Genomic DNA, 17,653 nt, shown 5'->3' with positions numbered 1-17,653 from the left:
GCTGGCTTTTTGTTTTCAATGTATACACAGGGAATTTTGAGGAGTAGGAAGCAGACCAGAAATAAAACTCATAAACACATCAGAGTATCCACTTCTAAAAATTGGATATGGATATAATCGGTACCCTGAATTTCATGCCAAGATTCCCAACAATTGCTTATAGCACATTAGCTGACTTTTTTTTTCATTACTATATTTCTTTAGATTAAAAGAGAAAAAAAATCATATCTGAATCTCTGTGATAAATACTATCTTACTGTGGCAGACATTTTCATTTACCTCAATAATAGTTTTAGAAGCATCTGGGTTGTGTAATATTTATAAGGTATGATCTATTATTGACAAAAGCTTAAAGCTACTAAGGTCTGGGCAGAGGTAACAAGCAATGTATGAATCTGGGTTCACCTTACACCTTGTTCCCTACACCCACATGCTCTTCTGAGCCACAAATGTGTGTGTGAATTGTGTGTGTGAATTTCTAGACATCTAGGATGGATCTAGGAGGTGTTCATATTACCGAACACTTTCACCTGTACTCTTTTCACCTCCACAACTCTATCGGGGTATCAGTCACAGACCATAAAACCCAATGACTTGAGAGGTACTGTCTGATGAGTTGTAGTGAGCTAAGATGTCTGTCTGATGAATTGTGGTGAGTTGAGATATACTGTCTGATGAGCTGTAGTGATTTGAGATGTCTGTCCGACGAGCTGTAGTGATCTGAGATATCTGTCTGATGAGCTGTAGTGATCTGAGATGTCTGTCCGACGAGCTGTAGTGATCTGAGATGTCTGTCTGATGAGCTGTAGTGATCTGAGATGTCTGTCTGATGAGCTGTAGTGATCTGAGATGTCTGTCTGATGAGTTGTAGTGAGTTGAGATGTCTGTCCGATGAGCTGTAGTGATCTGAGATGTCTGTCTGATGAGCTGTAGTGAGTTGAGATGTCTGTTTGATGAGTTGTAGTGAGTTGTCTGACGAGTTGTAGTGATTTGTCTGTCTGATGAGCTGTAGTGATTTGAGATGTCTGTTTGATGAGTTGTAGTGAGTTGTCTGACGAGTTGTAGTGATTTGTCTGTCTGATGAGCTGTAGTGAGTTGAGATGTCTGTCTGATGAGCTGTAGTGAGTTGTCTGTCTGATGAGCTGTAGTGAGTTGAGATGTCTGTCTGATGGGCTGTAGTGATTTGAGATGTCTGTCTGATGAGCTGTAGTGATCTGAGATGTCTGTCTGATGAGTTATAGAGAGTTAAGATGTACTGTCTGATGAGCTGCAGTGAGTTGAGATGCCCTGCCCTACCTATGCATGCCTGGTGGCTCCCAAATCTCTGTTTTGATTCGCACTCTTTGGGACCCTCCCCAAGGAAGCCATTCCTGTTCTGAAGATCCAGTGAAATGCGGGGCCGGGCATGGTGGCTCATGCCTGTAATCCCAGCACTTCGGGAGGCCGAGGGGGGGCAGATCACGAGGTCAGGAGATCAAGACCATCCTGCCCAACATAGTGAAACCCTGTCTCTACTAACAATAGAAAAATTAGCTGGGCATGGTGGCGGGCGCCTGTAGTTCCAGCTACTCGGGAGGCTAAGACAGGAGAATCACTTGAACCGGGGAGGCGGAGGCTACAGTGAGCCAATATCGCGCCACCGCACTCTAGACTGGCAACAGAGTGAGACTCCGTCTCAAAAAAAAAAAAAAAAGCAACCTCCTCCATGAAACATTTCCTGGACCCGTTGACACAGATATGCCTTTCTTCTCTGAACTTGCACAGTACTGAATCCCTACCTGTTGATTCCTAGACAGTACTTCACCATTCTGTGGTATTTTCATTTAGTATCTCTCCTCCTGGCTGAAATGACTGTGCTCACTCCTGCCTAATCTACCTCTGTATTCCAGGTCCAACACAATGCCTGGCACAAAGCAGGTTGCAGCAAAAGCTCACTGAGTCAACAGGAAAGAAGGAATGAAGAAACAAAGGAAGGGAGGAGGGAAGAGAGAGGAAAGGAGCAGAAAGCAAAGCAGGCAACCTGATGTGCTCGGGCCTTCTGACTCCCATGCTCCTCAGCCATTCACATTTATGTTGTGGTCTGAATGCCTGTGCCCTGTCTCCCAAATCCGTAAGTTGAAATCCTAACTCCAATGGGATGGGATTAACAGGTGGAGCCTTTGGAAGGTGATGCAGTCAGGAGGGTGAAGCCCTCATGAATGGATTAGTACCCTCATAAGAAGTACTCAAGGATGGCATTGTGGCTCATGCCTGTAATCCCAGCACTTTGGGAGGCCATAGTGGGAGGACTGCTTGAGGCCGGGAGCTTGAGACCCTCCTGGCCAACATAATGAGACTCCATCTCTACAAAAACAAACAAAATTAGCCAGGCATGGTGGTACATGCTTAAAGTCCCAGCTACTCAGGAGGCTGAGGTGGGAAGATTGCTTGGACCTAGGAGTTTGGGAGTTTGAGGGTGCAGTGAGCTGTGATTGCACCACTGCACTCCAGCCTGGAGTGACAGAACCTGTCTCAAAAAAAGAAAAGATAGGCGAGAGAGCTTGCTTCCTCTCTCTGCTCTCCATCATGTGAGGACACAGGTAGAAAGTGCCATCTATGAACCAGGAATCCACAGGCCAGCACCTTGACATTGGACTACCAGCCACTCAGAAGAACCGTGAGCAATAAATGTCTGTTGTTTAAGCCTCCCAGTCTATGGTCATTTGTTGAACAATTTATATATTATCTTCACTATTAATACAGGACAAACTCCTTCAAGGAAGGTTCTGTCTGTGCCTGCTTCAACTTTGCATGCAGCACAGCACCCGACCTCGGGGATGCTAATTGTTAACCAGGGAGATAACATACTGATGTCACCTGAAGACCTGTCCACAGAGACTGCAGTTCTTCTGATCCTAGCGGTGATTAAAACATAGGGGCAAACAAACAGACAAACAAAATCCCTTAGACTTCCAGTGTGCTGGAGCTGAAGGGCCTAGGAGAGGATTCCATCCTAAGTGAGAGGTGGACAGCCCCAGCTCCACTCCAGAGCCATGTCCCAACTCTCCTCTTCCACTGTAACGTCACATTTCCACAATTACTACAGAAACAGATTCTGGTAGGCTCACTTGCCCAGTAAGAACAATATGAGGTCACTAAGTTTTTCTATAAAACAATGACTGTAATAACAATATTGGCTGGGCGTGGTGGCTCATGCCTATAATCCCAGCACTTTGGGAGGCCGAGGCGGGCGGATCACAAGGTCAGGAGTTCGAGACCAGCCTGGCCAATATGGTGAAACCCTGTCTCTACTAAAAATACAAAAAAACATTAGCTGGGCTTGATGGCGCATGCCTGTAATCCCAGCTACTCGGGAGGCTGAGGCAGAAGAACTGGTTGAACCTGGGAGGTGGAGGTTACAGTGAGCTGAGATTGCGCCACTGCACTCCAGCCTGGGTGACAGAGCGAGACTCCATCTCAAAAACAACAACAACAACAACAACAGAAAAGAACCACAATATTAACTGGTGACTGAGAAGCTCTTTGGTGTTCCGAACGTGTTTCTACATATGTTTATGTGGTCCCTATTTACTTTGATCTATGTATACCTTAAATGATGAAATGTTTAGAAGTGTCTCACGCAGGAAAACAAACACACAACTTGAGTATCAAAAGGAACATAAAAACATCACAGTGAGAGCAAATGTAAACAAAAAGCAGAAAGGCACAAGCAGGGGCAAGCACCCTTATGCAAAGAGCAGACCGGACCCTAGAACGTACAGAGGTCCTACGGTTGTGCTTCCAATAGGACCACGAGTTTCCCGTCAACCAGAGCAAAAGAAGTGAACTATGATGAGTTAGCGTTGTCGGAAAGCCGGCCATTTCTTAATTTTTCCACAGAGACAATTTTCCTACCAGCCTTCCGAGATGGATGTCTACACCTCCTAGGGAATTCATGCTGACAGAGCTCCTGGTGGTTACACCTTCTGCAGCACATATGGTAACAAGAGACCAGTAATGGCAATGCACAACTACCAGAAGCCAGTAGCCACCAAAAGGCAGAACTGGCCACACAGAGGCTCCAGGTGCAAGGGTGACAACACTAAAATTCAACACACTTGTGTGTCCAAAAAGTCGAACTCTAACCACCCACTAACATCTGGAAGGCACACAGCACACGGCAGGGATGTATCTGCAACCTAAACCACAATAATAAAGAAAGGGCTCATCTTCAGTAGGAAAATGAACATGGCCTGAAGAGTAATGTACAAAAAAAAACCACAAATGGCCACTCAGTACACCAGAAAAGTCTGACTTTGCTAGTCCCTGAAGAAATGCAAGTTAAAAATGAAATAACTTTTTTGCCTATCAAACCACAGAATTTTAAATATGTCTAATATTGACAAAGTTTTGGGAGAAGTAGGACTGCCCTGGACGATCGGTGCCTAGAGTGTAAATAGTAAGCACACACTTTTTGAGGGCAACATGGTGATATTTTCTAATGCCTGCCTAGCAACTCCATGTCTAGAATTGTATCCCAAGGAAATCAACACAGAAGAGCACAAGCATTTCACTGCAGATATCTGCTGCAGTATTATTTACAACTGTCAAACACCAACAGCAGCCCTAAATGTCCACAGTATGGCTACAGGGTTGTTAGATTTTAGAATGTCATGCACTATACACATACAAGTTACAGAAAAAGGCAGCTTACATACAGTATGTGTAATATAATTGCATGTGTAAAAACATATATTTGCAAGGACTTCAAAGCAGATACACTTCCATGTTCCACAGTGGAGACTCTGGGTGATAGGATTGAGGGTGATTTGTAATATCTTCACTCTGCTTCCCAGAACTTCTACATATTCTTAATAAAAAGGTTTTAATTAGCAAAATTGATTTTTAAAATAGGAAATGTTAATAAAAACTATGTATCACAGCCTTGAAAGCTATGATCTCAGATTAGTATAAAACCTCATTCTCAAAAACATATGTGAAGCTTACAAAATCAGGAGTAATTTTGAATTTTGGGTGGCCCTGTGGTAAGATATAATAAAAACTAGTTAGAAGAGCATATCAGCTTCATAAATTAAGAGAAAATCTCAACCTTCCTTTTATCACAATTGCATGTGACCCCAAATTGTGGAAACCTCCCATCTCAGATTATTGCCTGCCTATCATCTAACTCAGCTGAATTAGAATCAGAAATGGACTGTTTATCCAATAGGCTTCAGATATTTGTTGTACACGACGTAACTTTATATGCATAATTACTATAGAAAACGTGTGTAGTACATATATGTGTATGGGTATGTACATATGTGTACACACACACACACGTCTATAAACGTTGAAAATTTCTCTAGAATTTCTAGGTTGTTTTTTTTTTTTTCCACCCTTAATGGCCTCCAAGTACATTTAAGGGTCCAACGGGCCAGATTTTTTTTAACAGAATAATTTTATAACAAATTTCATGCAAGTTATACCCAAGAGCACCTTGTCAGTGAGTGGCTTTATGAGGCATTACCACAAGAAGACCGAAGTAGGTTTAGCTGTCAAGCGCATTTCCGTCAACAAAGCCCTGTTGGCAGAAAATGGAGTTTGCTGACAGAGCTGATTTTATTTGTAAATGGATATCAAAGCTATTACACCTGTGCATGTATCTCATATATATTCATATGCTTTTGTTCCTGGAAACAATGATGGCAAATGAGCAAAACAGTGCAGCCACAAATCACCCCACATAGCTGGAAATATGACTGAAGGGAAATTTGAGTCCCTGGCTTCTCTCCCTAAGAACCAAAAATGACTATAGCTGGAAGGTACCTTGGAAATAATTTAATCTTCAAGATCAAGGTAATGGTAAAAATAAAAAATAAACAATTTTTAAATAAGAAATAATTTAATCTGTGCCCCTTGTTTTATTGACGAAGAAATGGAAGGTCAGAATGGTTAGGTGGCTTCGCAAGCCACAACAATGCAGGCTGAGGAGCACACATGCTGTCTCCGCCTGGTTGACAGGTTTCTGTACTTCACCCCCAGAAGTCCAAACTGAAATTCCTTCTCACTGCACTGGCAGCACACTAGATAAGGGATGTGAAAGTTACAAAGAGAATAACTGGGAATTCTGGGGCCAGTTCTACATTCAGCCTTACCTGGAGGACCTTGGCCCGTTAGTCCGCAGGAGCCCACCAGACTGAAAATCAGCCATGCTGCCCCACGAGGGCTCTTCACTAACTGGCTGTGAGAATCCGGTCACCCCACCCCCAGTTTGCTTCATTATAAAATCAAGACAGTACCCGCATAGTAGGACCCAAGGTATACATGTGAAGAGGCACTGTGAACTTTCAGGAATTTTAAATAAGGAGTCTGCAACTATGTTTTAAAGGTAAACAAGTAAATAACTCTAGGACCTCTTCAGACATCCAGGGATGTCTACAAGCCTTCCAGAAATGACCCAACTATCTTACTTGCTCTCGGAAAAGCCAGCTGGAAATCAGTGCCCGAGGACAGGGGAAAGATGGGTGGATACAAGACAGCTTCTTCCCACTGCTCCCCCACCCTGGTCTTCTTAAAAATGTAATGCACATAATAGGTAAAAAATTAAACGTAGTGTAAAGTAAATGTATTCCAAAGGCCATATAAAATATTCCCTTCCTTCCTCAACCTCCAAAATCCAAAGGCAGACTCTGGAAGAGCAGCCAGCCCATGCAAAAAAAGCAGCAGCCAGCGTGCACTCACCAGGGTCATTAGTCCCCCCGGCTGGGCAACAGAGCCTTCTGCAGCCTATATGCTTGACACCAACATGTATGGTTATTCCTAGCACTCTGTGAAAAACCACTTCTGTGTGTGTTGTTCATGCCTCTGTAGATGAGAATTCCCCTGCAATTTTTTTCCTTAAGAGGTATGGTGTTGGTTTGGGTGGTGGGGGGCGTGGGGCGCGGGGGGAGGCAGAGACAGAAACAGAAAGGGACAAAGTATAAAATGCTTTTGCTACTATGTGCGACAAAAGAAAGAAATGTGCCTCTACCACCCATGCAATACTTTTCTGCAATAAAATAATAATAAATACTTGTAGAGTATGACCTCAAAGGTTCTATTCTGTAATGAAAAGAAATATGCCAACCATTCATCAACTTGGTACCAAATCTTCAGTTTTTTTATATGCTACATTAAAATATTATTTTCCATTCATATTATAAATCTTAAGACCATCTACAAGGCAGTAGGCTGTTTAGTTGTAAGCATTACCAGGTAGATTTCCAAAAGCCTTTCTTCAAACTCCTTTGCCTTTTTACCTTTCAACTAGCACAACCGCTAAAAACATGTATTTCAAAATGACACCTACTCATGTGAGTCAGTAAATGCAGACCAAAGAGTCTGTGTGTGCACACGTACTTATGCATCAATTTCCCTGTAAAAATGGCATCGACCCTCTGCACACACAAAAGCTTCCTTTAGTAAAGCAAAAGCATTCCAACCATTTAGAAATATAGCCAAAACTAATCATCTCTTTCTTTTATCACAACATAAAAGGGAGGGAAAAGCGCACGTATAGTAAAACCCTTAAACTGTCACAAGCACACCAAAGAGGAAAATAAAAGAATTGGAAAATGCTAAGAACCATGGTGATTCCATTTTCTCTATTTAAATTATCTCACTGCAATTAGCAGGCTATGTGCAAAACACTCAGGGAATATTTCTCATGACTAAACATGCACACCTGATTTCGCCGCTTTTTTTTTCATTTGGATGTAGCTGACTCACCATTTTTTCTCACTGTCCGCATTCAATGCCTGAGTAGTGGGAATGCCTGTTTCTTACTGCTACTGAAAAAGAAAAGGCAAACAAGGCAGACAAGTCTTCATGCGATGCTGGCGTCCTGCAGCCAGCTCCCTCAGGGAACCCATCTGCAGAACTCACACGGAGCAAGGGTCCCACATACCAAGGGCTGCAGTCCCATCAGTGCAGATGCTGGCTCTACGGCTTCCAGCCTAGAACACGGTGTTAAGAGCACTGCCTTCCAGTTCCAATGTGCTTTCAGCTAACTGTGAATCCCAAGCTGCAACAATTGCATGCATCCACAAGCACACATGCAGCACCGGCGAGCATACCCTCGCACATCCGTGTATGCCTGCAGAGCTCGAGCCGGAATCTGCACTCTGATTTGCATTATTTCTCATCTTCAGGCAGAAGAATAAACAATGAGAACACATTCGCCGACCTCGCCAGACCTTACCCACAGCATTGTGAGCTGACAAGCAACCTGCTTTTCAAGATAGCAGAACAAAAGAGCCACTGGGAACTACAAACCCCTAACAAACGGCGCAGGCGTCCTGAAACCAGTCCCATCTGGGACGAACTGCCCCGAGAGCAAACGCAAGGGTCCCTTACCCGGCTCTGCTTACCGCACTGGATGGGAGCTTGTCCAGCTGTGAAGGCAGCGATGTGCTTCAGGGACCTACAGCCCGCCTCTGCTGCAGCTCTCCTCCTGCCTACTGAATGGAGTCCTAAAGCCAAGCTCACAACAGCTGGCCTGTCTGTGCCTGCTGTCTTGTTGATGGGCAAGCTCACGCAGGCTCCGTCAACCTTCACCTCCACGGCTCAAGGCTCCGCTTGCATTTCCCATCACTTCATCAGCAACTCCTCGCCTCAGTGGGGAACATTTCCAACACTTCAGTGCTTAAACCCCAAAAGTCTTGTACTTTAAAACCCCAAAAGGTTTGGGGGGCAGTCTTCCTTTGTGTGTGTGTATGTGTGTTCGGAGACAGGATCTTGCTCTGTCTCCCAGGCTGGAGTGCAGTGGAATGATCACGGCTCACTGTAGCCTCCAACTCCTGGGCTCAAGAGATCTTCCTGCCTCAGCCTCCCAAAGTGTTGGGATTACAGGTGTGAGCCACTGTGCCCAGCACTTATTATATTTTAACGGGGAAATATAGAAAGCCTACTGCACTGACGTTACAGCTTTCTCTATTTAGTGATGTTAGGTAATCCTATAACACATGTGACACACAGTTCAACTCCACCACCATAAGGAGGCAAAAGAAAACATTCAACAGCCTATTCTATGTCCATATATTCTTGGGTTGGTTACACACTCATTAGGAATGTAACCCATCAAGCAACTAACAAGTGTTTCCGGAAGTTTGAGTGTGTGCAAGGCACTCAGGGAAGAAGACAAAGGCAGGCTGGACCTGACTTTCCCAATTCACCATTTCACAATGATCTGTATTTAAAGTCCCTGCGCCCCACCTCCCTCTTAATGCAGCCCCAGACCTCAGCACCACAGCCCCTCCAGGAAGCAGCGTTGCCAGGTGCTGCGCCTCACAGCCCTATCCCACCCTCCCTCATCCTGGGCTTAGCCACCAGGACAGAGTTTCTCTTTCCAACCTGCTCCTGTCAACCTCTTCTACATTCATAGCAGTTACTTCCAACTCTTGCTCATTTCTCCAAATAACATATGCTGCTTTGCAGCATATACTGTACCACTGCTATTTTAGATTTTTTATTTTTGCATGTCGACACTTGACCTTAGGCACTGTGCTGATTCATTAATGTTATATCCCTTAAGCAAGTAAGTAAGTCTGCAAGCAAGGTTGCTCTGCACATCCCCATGATCCAGGGCTGTGAGCTCAGCAAGCTTGGGGGGGACCTGACACACTTACACTGAGAAGCAGAATGAGGATTCGAGCCTGTGTCTTCGACTCCAAAGCCCACGTTCTTTCCAGTACTTTTCATCTTCATGTACTACTTTACCAAGTACATGTTCCTGTCTCTAAGAGAGGGTGCCATTCACCCTGGGCCATCTCCTTTTCTCAAATGCTCAACACATACTGCCAGGCCACGTACGGAACAGCAATCAGTTGATGGCTGATTAAATATTTTATTACAGGGATGGGTGTGGTGGCTCACACCTATAACCACAGCACTTTTGGGAGGCTGAGGCAGGAGGATTGCTTGAGCCCAGGAATTGGAGACCAGCCTGAGTAACATGGCAAGACACCACCTCTACATAAAAATTTGTAAAAAATAAATATTTCATTACACTTTTTTTTTTTTTTTGAGATGGAGTCTCACTCTGTCACCCAGGCTGAAATGCAGTGGCGTGATCTCAGCTCACTGCAACCTCCACCTCCCGGGTTCAAGGAATTCACCTGCCTCAGCCTCCCGAGTAGCTGAGATTACAGGTGCATGCCACCATGCCCAGCTAATTTTTGTATTTTTATTAGAGACGGGGTTTCACCATGTTGGCCAGGCTGGTCTCAAACTCCTGACCTCAGGTGATACGCCCACCTCAGCCTCCCAAAGTGCTGGGATTACAGGCGTGAGCCACTGCACCTGGCCAGGGTCTTGCTGTGTGGCCCAAGCTGGTCTCAAACTCCTGGCTTCAAGCAATCCTCCTGCCTCAACCTCCCAAAGTGCTTGGATTACAAGCATGACCCATTGCGCCTGGCCAGCATCTCATTTTAGAATGGGTTTAGATTACTAAAAAATTGCAACGGGCGGGAGAGAGCTCCCATATGCCCTCTACCCGCTTCCCCCTATTATTAACATCTGACTTACTATGGGGTGTGTTTGTCATAGTTAATGAATCAATATTGGTACATTAATATTAACTAAAGGTCACACTTTATTCCAATTTTCTTTTTACTCAATGTTCTCCTTCTGTCCTTGAACCTCATCCAGGTACTGCATCATACTCAAGCCTGCTTCCTCAGACTCCTTTTGCTGTGAGGGTGCTATAGCTTTAGACTGAACATTTGTGCCCCCCACTCTCAAATTCCTATGTTGAAATCCAACCCCCAGGTGATGGTGTTAGGAGGTGGGGCCTCTGGGAGGTGATGAGGTCATGAGGATGGAGCTCTTGTGAATGGGATTAGTGCCCTTATAAAAGGGACCCCTCAGAGCTCCCTCTCCCCTTCCACCATGTGAGGACGCAGCAGAGAGACAGCCATTTGTGAGGCAGAAAGCACCTTCACCAGACACCGAATCTACCAGTGCCTCGATCTTAGACTTCCCAGCCTCCAGAACTGTGACAAATATATTTCTGCTGTTTATAAGTCATATAATCTTAGGTATTTTATTATAGCAGCCTGAATAGGCTATGATAGTTTCTCAGGCTTTCCTTGTTTTTGATGACCTTAATAGTTTTGAAGAGGTCTGTTCCGGCATTTTGCAGCATGTCTCTCAATTGGGAACTGTCTGATGTGTTTTTATGATTAGCCTGGGACTTCTGGGAGAGAGACCACGGAAGTGAAGTGCCACTGTCATTCTATGATATCAAGGGGCATGCTGTCAACATAACTTACCTGTCAACGTTGACCCTGATCACTTGGTGAAGTCGGTAGACACCGGTTTCTCCACTGTGACGTTCCTCTCCTCGGCCCCCCTTGCCACACTGTACTCTTTGGAGGGAGCTTACTGTTGGCAGCCCATACTGAGTGTGGGGAGCTATGCTCCACCTCCTGAAGGGCAGAGTAGCTACATAAAGTATTTGCAATTTTCTGCACAGCAGATTTCTCTATTCTTCATTTGTTAATTTATTCAACCATTCCATGTTATCAGTCTGGGCTGTGGATTCATTTTATATATTGGATTATAATCCACTACTAATTAATTTTGCTGCTTAACTTGTTCTGCCTTTGGTCACTGTTGGCTCCTGTGTCCCTATGACATATCCACACTGTTGTCACTGCTGGGTTTACTTATGGGTGTATTTGAGCACTTATTTTCTGGCACTATAAGATACTCCAGGCTCATCTTGTACAGTTCCTGCCCCAACCCTAGACTCAGCCATTCCTCTGAGGAGCCCTGGTTCCTTTTATTGGAGAAAAGCCTTAGAAAACAAGATCTGCATGCTGGCTGTGCTCTAGGAATCCTGTTTTTTTCATTTTTGTTTATTATTTATTTATTTATGTATTTATGAGAGAGGGTCTCACTGTCACCCAGGCTGGAGTGCAGTGGCACCATCATAGCTCACTGCAGCCTTGACCTCCTGGGCTCAAGTGATCCTCCCAACCCAGCCTCCCAAATAACTGCAACTACAGGTTGCATCACCATGCCCAGCTATATGTTTTTTGTACAGATGGGGTCTCACTATGTTGCCCAGGCTGGTACTGAACTCCAGGGCTGAAGCAATCTTCCCAGCCTCCCAAAGTGCTGGGATTATAGGCATGAACCCCTGTGCCTGGCCTAGGAATCCATTCTTAAAGGAGACTCTCCAAGAATTACTTCTAAACAGAAAGTACATTTATAATATTAAAGTTTATAATGTGGCTTTCCAGATAGCCATGTTTCTTAGAGCGAGGCATAATTATCAGGGCTTATAAGATGCTCAAATCTTTTTGTAGATTGTATAGTATTAATACTATTAAGACTTTAAAATCTTAATCATTGTAATAAAATGCATACAAATCTGCTTTTAATAGACACAAAACATTTGTGCCCTTGAAAAATTCCACAAATAAAAAAAGAACAGAATGAAATCACCACCCCAGTACCCTTATGTTCTGAAAGAACTTCCTCCTCACCTCTTAGACAGTCTTGGTGAAACCTCAAACTTTTCTGAGTCACTTTCCATGAATTGAGCGGCATGCCCAGCCCATGTGGTCCAAAGGCAACCTTCCCTAACCCAGGCTATCACTAACAAGTCAGAAAAGCTGGTGCTACAGCATCCTGCGTGCTCCTGCATTCTTGGGCTGTGAACAAGCCACAGCCCCCTCTACTTGGACAAAGCAAACTTCCCCAAGTTAACCACACTAGGGATGGGGAGGCAGATATCATGTTGCAAGATAATCATGAACTATCACAAAGAAGCCTCTTTGAAAACATCCAGACAGACTGCCACTGGGTTCCATGCTCCCTGTGCTGGAAGCACGCTCATGTAAGACCATCCCTTTCATCCCTCCACTAAGCCCAACATGGTCAGCAAGCAAACCTTTGTGTAAAGGACCAGATGGCAGATATTTTCAGCTCTAGGAGCCATCTGATCTGTTGCAATGACTCAACTCTCTGCCATTATAGAGAGGAAGCAGCCACAGGCGGTCTGTGAGCAAATGGATGTGGCTGCATGCCAATAAAACTTTATTTAAAAAAACAGACAGGGGGCCAGAGTTGGCCTGTTGACCATAGTTTGCTAACCCCTGACTAAAGCAATGATTACACAATTCTTTCCTCTGTTGAGTCATCAATATCTGCTTCCCTAGAACTCGAAACCAGTGAGTCTAGGGGTGCTTTATCATATTCTTCGAAGTAGAGAAGAAAGTTGCTCTGCTCCCCCAGGAACTTGTTTCCAAGTGACCCTGACCTAGACCCCTCAGACTTTCACCATCTGACACCACCCGATTTGGGTGAGCTGCTTGAGAGTGTCTCACAAATCATGAGACTCAAGCTCTGCAGACAATTCCGGAAGTGATCTGAGGAAGGATGGGATGCAGGTGTGTGGGATTTGCTTAGGAGATGGGGAGCCGGGAGGGAGCTCTGGTGCATACAGTGGGCTAACACAGAGTGGAGAGCAGCACGGCAGTGTGGAGACTTTCTATTCAGAGACACAGCCTGTGTCACACCGACTCCAGTCATGCTCAGGGAGCCACAGGTAAAACCACCTGTGCCTGGTAAACAGGAGGCAGGGCTGACTCACAGAAAGAAACAAATGACTTGAAAGAAGGGACCAGGTGAGTTCTGCAGGGGACATCCACATACCTGACTCAGAGGTTTCCTTGTCTTGCTTCCTGCTTTAGGGCAGGGCAGGAAGGAATGTGAAGAAGGGAAAGGCCCCTGTGGCTGCTGGGTTCGGTGGGACAATAGGGATGCTGCCCACCTCCCCTGCCACTCCCCACCAGGGGGACCAGCAAGGGCTGGAATCTAGCCAGAGTCCTCTTAGCAGGCCTGCAGGGAGGGCAACCTGGTCACCGTGTGGCTGCTTTTGCGCCATCACGGCAGAGCTGAGTGGTCGCAGCAGGGACACTAATTCCCTCTGAGCCAAAAATATTTATCATCTCATTTTCCCCAACCTTTGTCAATCTCTGAACTACAGCCACTTAATGCACAGACCCATTTTATTTATTTATTTATTTATTTTTGAGACAGTTTCACTCTTGTTGCTCAGGCTGGAGTGCAGTGGCACCATCTCGGCTCACGGCAACCTCCGCCTCCCAGGTTCAAGCGATTCTCCTGCCTCAGCCTCCCCAGTAGCTGGGATTACAGGTGCCTGCCACCACACCTGGCTAATTTTTTAGTAGAGACGGGGTTTCACCATGTTGGCCAGGCTGGTCTCGAATTCCTGACCTCAGGTGATCCACCCGCCTTGGCCTCCCAGAGTGCTGGGATTACAGCATGAGCCACCACGCCCGGCCTGACAGACCCATTTTAAACTAAAAAGAAGTTTTCTTATGGATTCCCAGTGCTGAGATTTTTTTTTAAAGACTGAGATAAAATTAATATGTCATAAAATTTGCCCTTTGAAACAGCACAGTTCAGTAGTTTTTAGTATAGTCACAACAGTCACCATCACCACTATCTAATTCCAGAGGATTTTCATTACTCCAGAAAGAAACGCCATGCTCATGAACAGTCTCTCCCTCACTTCTGCCCCCTTAACCCCTGGCAGCCACTAATCTACTTTCTATCTACAGATGTGCCTATTCTGGACATTTTATATAAATGGCATCATACAATATGTGGTTTTGATTTTTTTATTAGACTGTTTAATGTCTATATATAAAATCTGTTTCCTTATTTTAATAGTTCTTAGGCTATAAAACACAAAACAAAGTTGCAAGTTATATGCAAGCAAAACTGTAAAGCTGATGTCGGGTCTATATGACAGGTGATGTGGCTTTGCTGAGCATGAACCATGATGCTCACGGCCCGGGGCACTGCAGCGCCGCTGCTTCTTGGCCCAGCTATCAAAGTTTCCTGGGTGCCACAGAAGGACTAATCTCAGCCATCACTTTTGTTTCGACTAACAGGGCACAGAGTTCTGCTGGCATAGTACCCTGATGTCCTTCTTGTCCCTCATCCACGGGAGAGCACATCATTTACAGGGGAGTCCTGAACTTACTCTTTACTCCCACCAAAGGAAATTGGGTCAGCACTGTGGTCAATGAGACTCACACACACAGCCATGGTCTTGCACACCATCCACAACACTTGATTTAGATTCTAAGAGCTAGCATGGAAACGAAAACACAAAAATTTAAACTGGCAAAGAGGACAGACATGTTGCCAAGGATGTGCTCCAAGTGCCACGTGTGAGAAAGCCCAAAGCAGAAATACATCACTGGCTCCCGCATCATCACCGCCCATGCGTCAGTCCCTCCTTCGCCCTCCAGCCTTCTGGATTCTCCTGGCGGTGGAGGTGGTGGTGAGCTGTGTGGTATGAAGAGGCCTGAAGCGGGCTGTTCAGCTGGCCCGGGGGGATGCAGACCTGACACATACTGCTAGCTCTGGTGGCCTCCTCTAGGAATTCTTTGGGTTTGTGCAGATTTAAAAGACACAAAACTTGTGGGAATATTTGAATGCATTTTCTATTTATATTGAGAAGGAGGTGACTCAGAACGATTTCTTTTTTTATTTCAAATGTGTGGGCCTTCAGAAAACAGATGAGCTAAATCGATTTCTGAGACTAACTGCAAGGACCTAACAGCCACATAAGACACTGAATCTCTGGGACTCTTAAGTCAAACTTTAAAAATGAACACATTGGCTGGGTGTGGTGCGGTGACTCACCCTTGTAATCCCAGCACTCTGAGAGGCCGAGGCAAGAGGATCACTTGAGGCCAGGAGTTTGAGGCCAGCCTGAGCAACACTGTGAGGCCTTGTCTACAAAAACTTTTTTTGTTTTTTTAATGAGCTAGGTGTGCTGGCGCATGCCTGTGATCCCAGCTACTTGGGAGGATCGCTTGAGCTTGGAGGTCGAGGCTGCAGTGAGCCATGATTGTGCTACTGCACATCAGCCTGGGCGACAGAGCGAGACCCTGTCAATGAATCAATCGATTGATCAATCTGTACAGCCTTCTGGGTGGGTGTGTCACCTCGGCCCAACCTGGGTGGGGGACTGGACCAGGACACAGCCAAGAGGAATGGAGGCTAGAAGAAGCTAAAGGGGAGAATGGACATCTACATTTCCAGGTAGCTCTCTGGAGAAAGGTGAAAGCCCCAAAGGATCCCGTAACGTGCGAACTCAGCCAAGGTCAGCCCAGAGGCTGAGAGCTTTGAAGAACGCAGCCAGCTGACAAGAAAGGAGGCCAGAGGAGAGGCAGAGCGGAGCGGGGCTGCCACCTCAGCACGTGCTACGGGAGTCTCTCCCCCAAGAGAGGCCGCCAGTGGCTCACCTGGCTAGCGGGAGCTCTTGGGTAGGCACCAGGGATGGGGCTGCTGGGAAACAAAGGGGCAGCTTTCCACAGGGCTGGATTCTTCTGGAAAAGCAAGTCTCAGGCCACAGCCTGGGAGTCACATGAGGGATCAAGGAGCCTGTGCAAGTACAGCTGTGTATGTTGGCACCCAACCACGGGGCAGCAACTGTTGTATTTTTTGTAGAGATGGGGCATTGCTAGGTGGCCTCAGCTGGTCTCGAACTCCTGGACTCAAGTGATCCACCTGCCTCAGCCTCCCAAAGTGCTGGGATTAGAGACACATGCCACTGTGCCCTGCTCAATGACACAGATTCTGTTTGTAGAAGACTGCTTACCTGCCCCTTCTAGAACTGAGATGCTTGAGTTAAATTTTCCTCTGCATTTCCCTCTGGCTTCCCTCAGCTCTGGCATCTCGGGACGTTGGTCACTTTCAGCCTCCTTTTGCACTCTTCTCCCTCCACACGAGGGCTTTGTGGATCTGCCTCCCTGCTCTCGCTTTTCCTCCTTAGCTGAAATCCTGTAACCGTAAACTATCACCTGAAAGCTACTCCTTCTAAATAATGTGGAATCACGAGACCAAACCAAAAAGTAAACAAACAGGTGGCCGCCTGTCTCGATTCTGGGTTTAAGTTCCCATGGGTATAAATGTAAGGGGAAATTGTAGTTGCAAAGTAAGGTATAAAAACAAGGCCAGGTGTGGTGGCTCACACCTGTAATCCCAGCACTTTGGGAGGCTGAGATGGGTGGATCGCTGGAGCTCAGGAGTTCAAGACCAGCTTGGGCAACATGGTGAGACCTCATCTTTACAAAAAAATACAAAAATTAGCTGGCATGGTGGTGTGTACCTGTAGTCCCAGCTACTCCAGAGGCTGAGGTGGGAGGATCACTTGAGCCCAGGAGGTGGAGGCTGCGGTGAGCAGAGGTTGCACCACTACACTCCAGCCTGGGCGACATGGCGAGACCCTGTCTCAAAAAACTACATAAAAAAAAAAGACATAAAGACAAGCCCACTAGACCCATACTACAGTCTCTCTCCTACAGCTACCGTTTATCCCTTCCGGGGTGAGGCTGTTACATCCTGCACAAGAAGAACTTTTCTGTTCAGCATGCAGTACTACACTGTACAAAGCTATGCACAATGCTGGGCTCTGCCCCGACAAAATTCCAAGATCAAGTTTCACCTTTTTATCCTGACCCAATCCAGCACAGTCTTCCTAATTACCTAGCACAGCAGCTCAGAATGGAAAGCTTCAATTGCCCTGAGCTAATTGAAGGCCAGGGAAAGCAAACGTCTGCCCTAAAGCGACAAATGAGGG

At 45.8% G+C, this 17,653-nt stretch overlaps 1 protein-coding gene across 4 annotated transcripts in view; it reads right to left on the bottom strand.

The window, feature by feature from the left end:
- The window catches only part of SHROOM2 (shroom family member 2), a 164,037-nt gene that overhangs the window by 30,662 nt on the left and 115,722 nt on the right, over positions 1–17,653 (bottom strand). For 2 of the 4 annotated variants that reach the window (XM_028842393.2, XM_077988393.1), the window contains exon 1: positions 7,750–8,486. The exons of the other annotated variants lie outside the window; for them this stretch is intronic. The gene's annotated coding sequence lies outside the window, so the exon portion shown is untranslated. Of the gene's footprint in view, positions 1–7,749; positions 8,487–17,653 lie in introns of those variants that run through there. 4 annotated transcript variants of the gene reach the window in all.

The sequence above is a fragment of the Macaca mulatta genome, chromosome X, assembly GCF_049350105.2.
Source record: "Macaca mulatta isolate MMU2019108-1 chromosome X, T2T-MMU8v2.0, whole genome shotgun sequence".
NCBI classification, from domain to species: Eukaryota; Metazoa; Chordata; class Mammalia; order Primates; family Cercopithecidae; genus Macaca; species Macaca mulatta.
The sequence above is the reverse complement of the archived record's forward strand: the minus strand, read 5'-3'. Positions and strand labels throughout refer to the sequence as shown.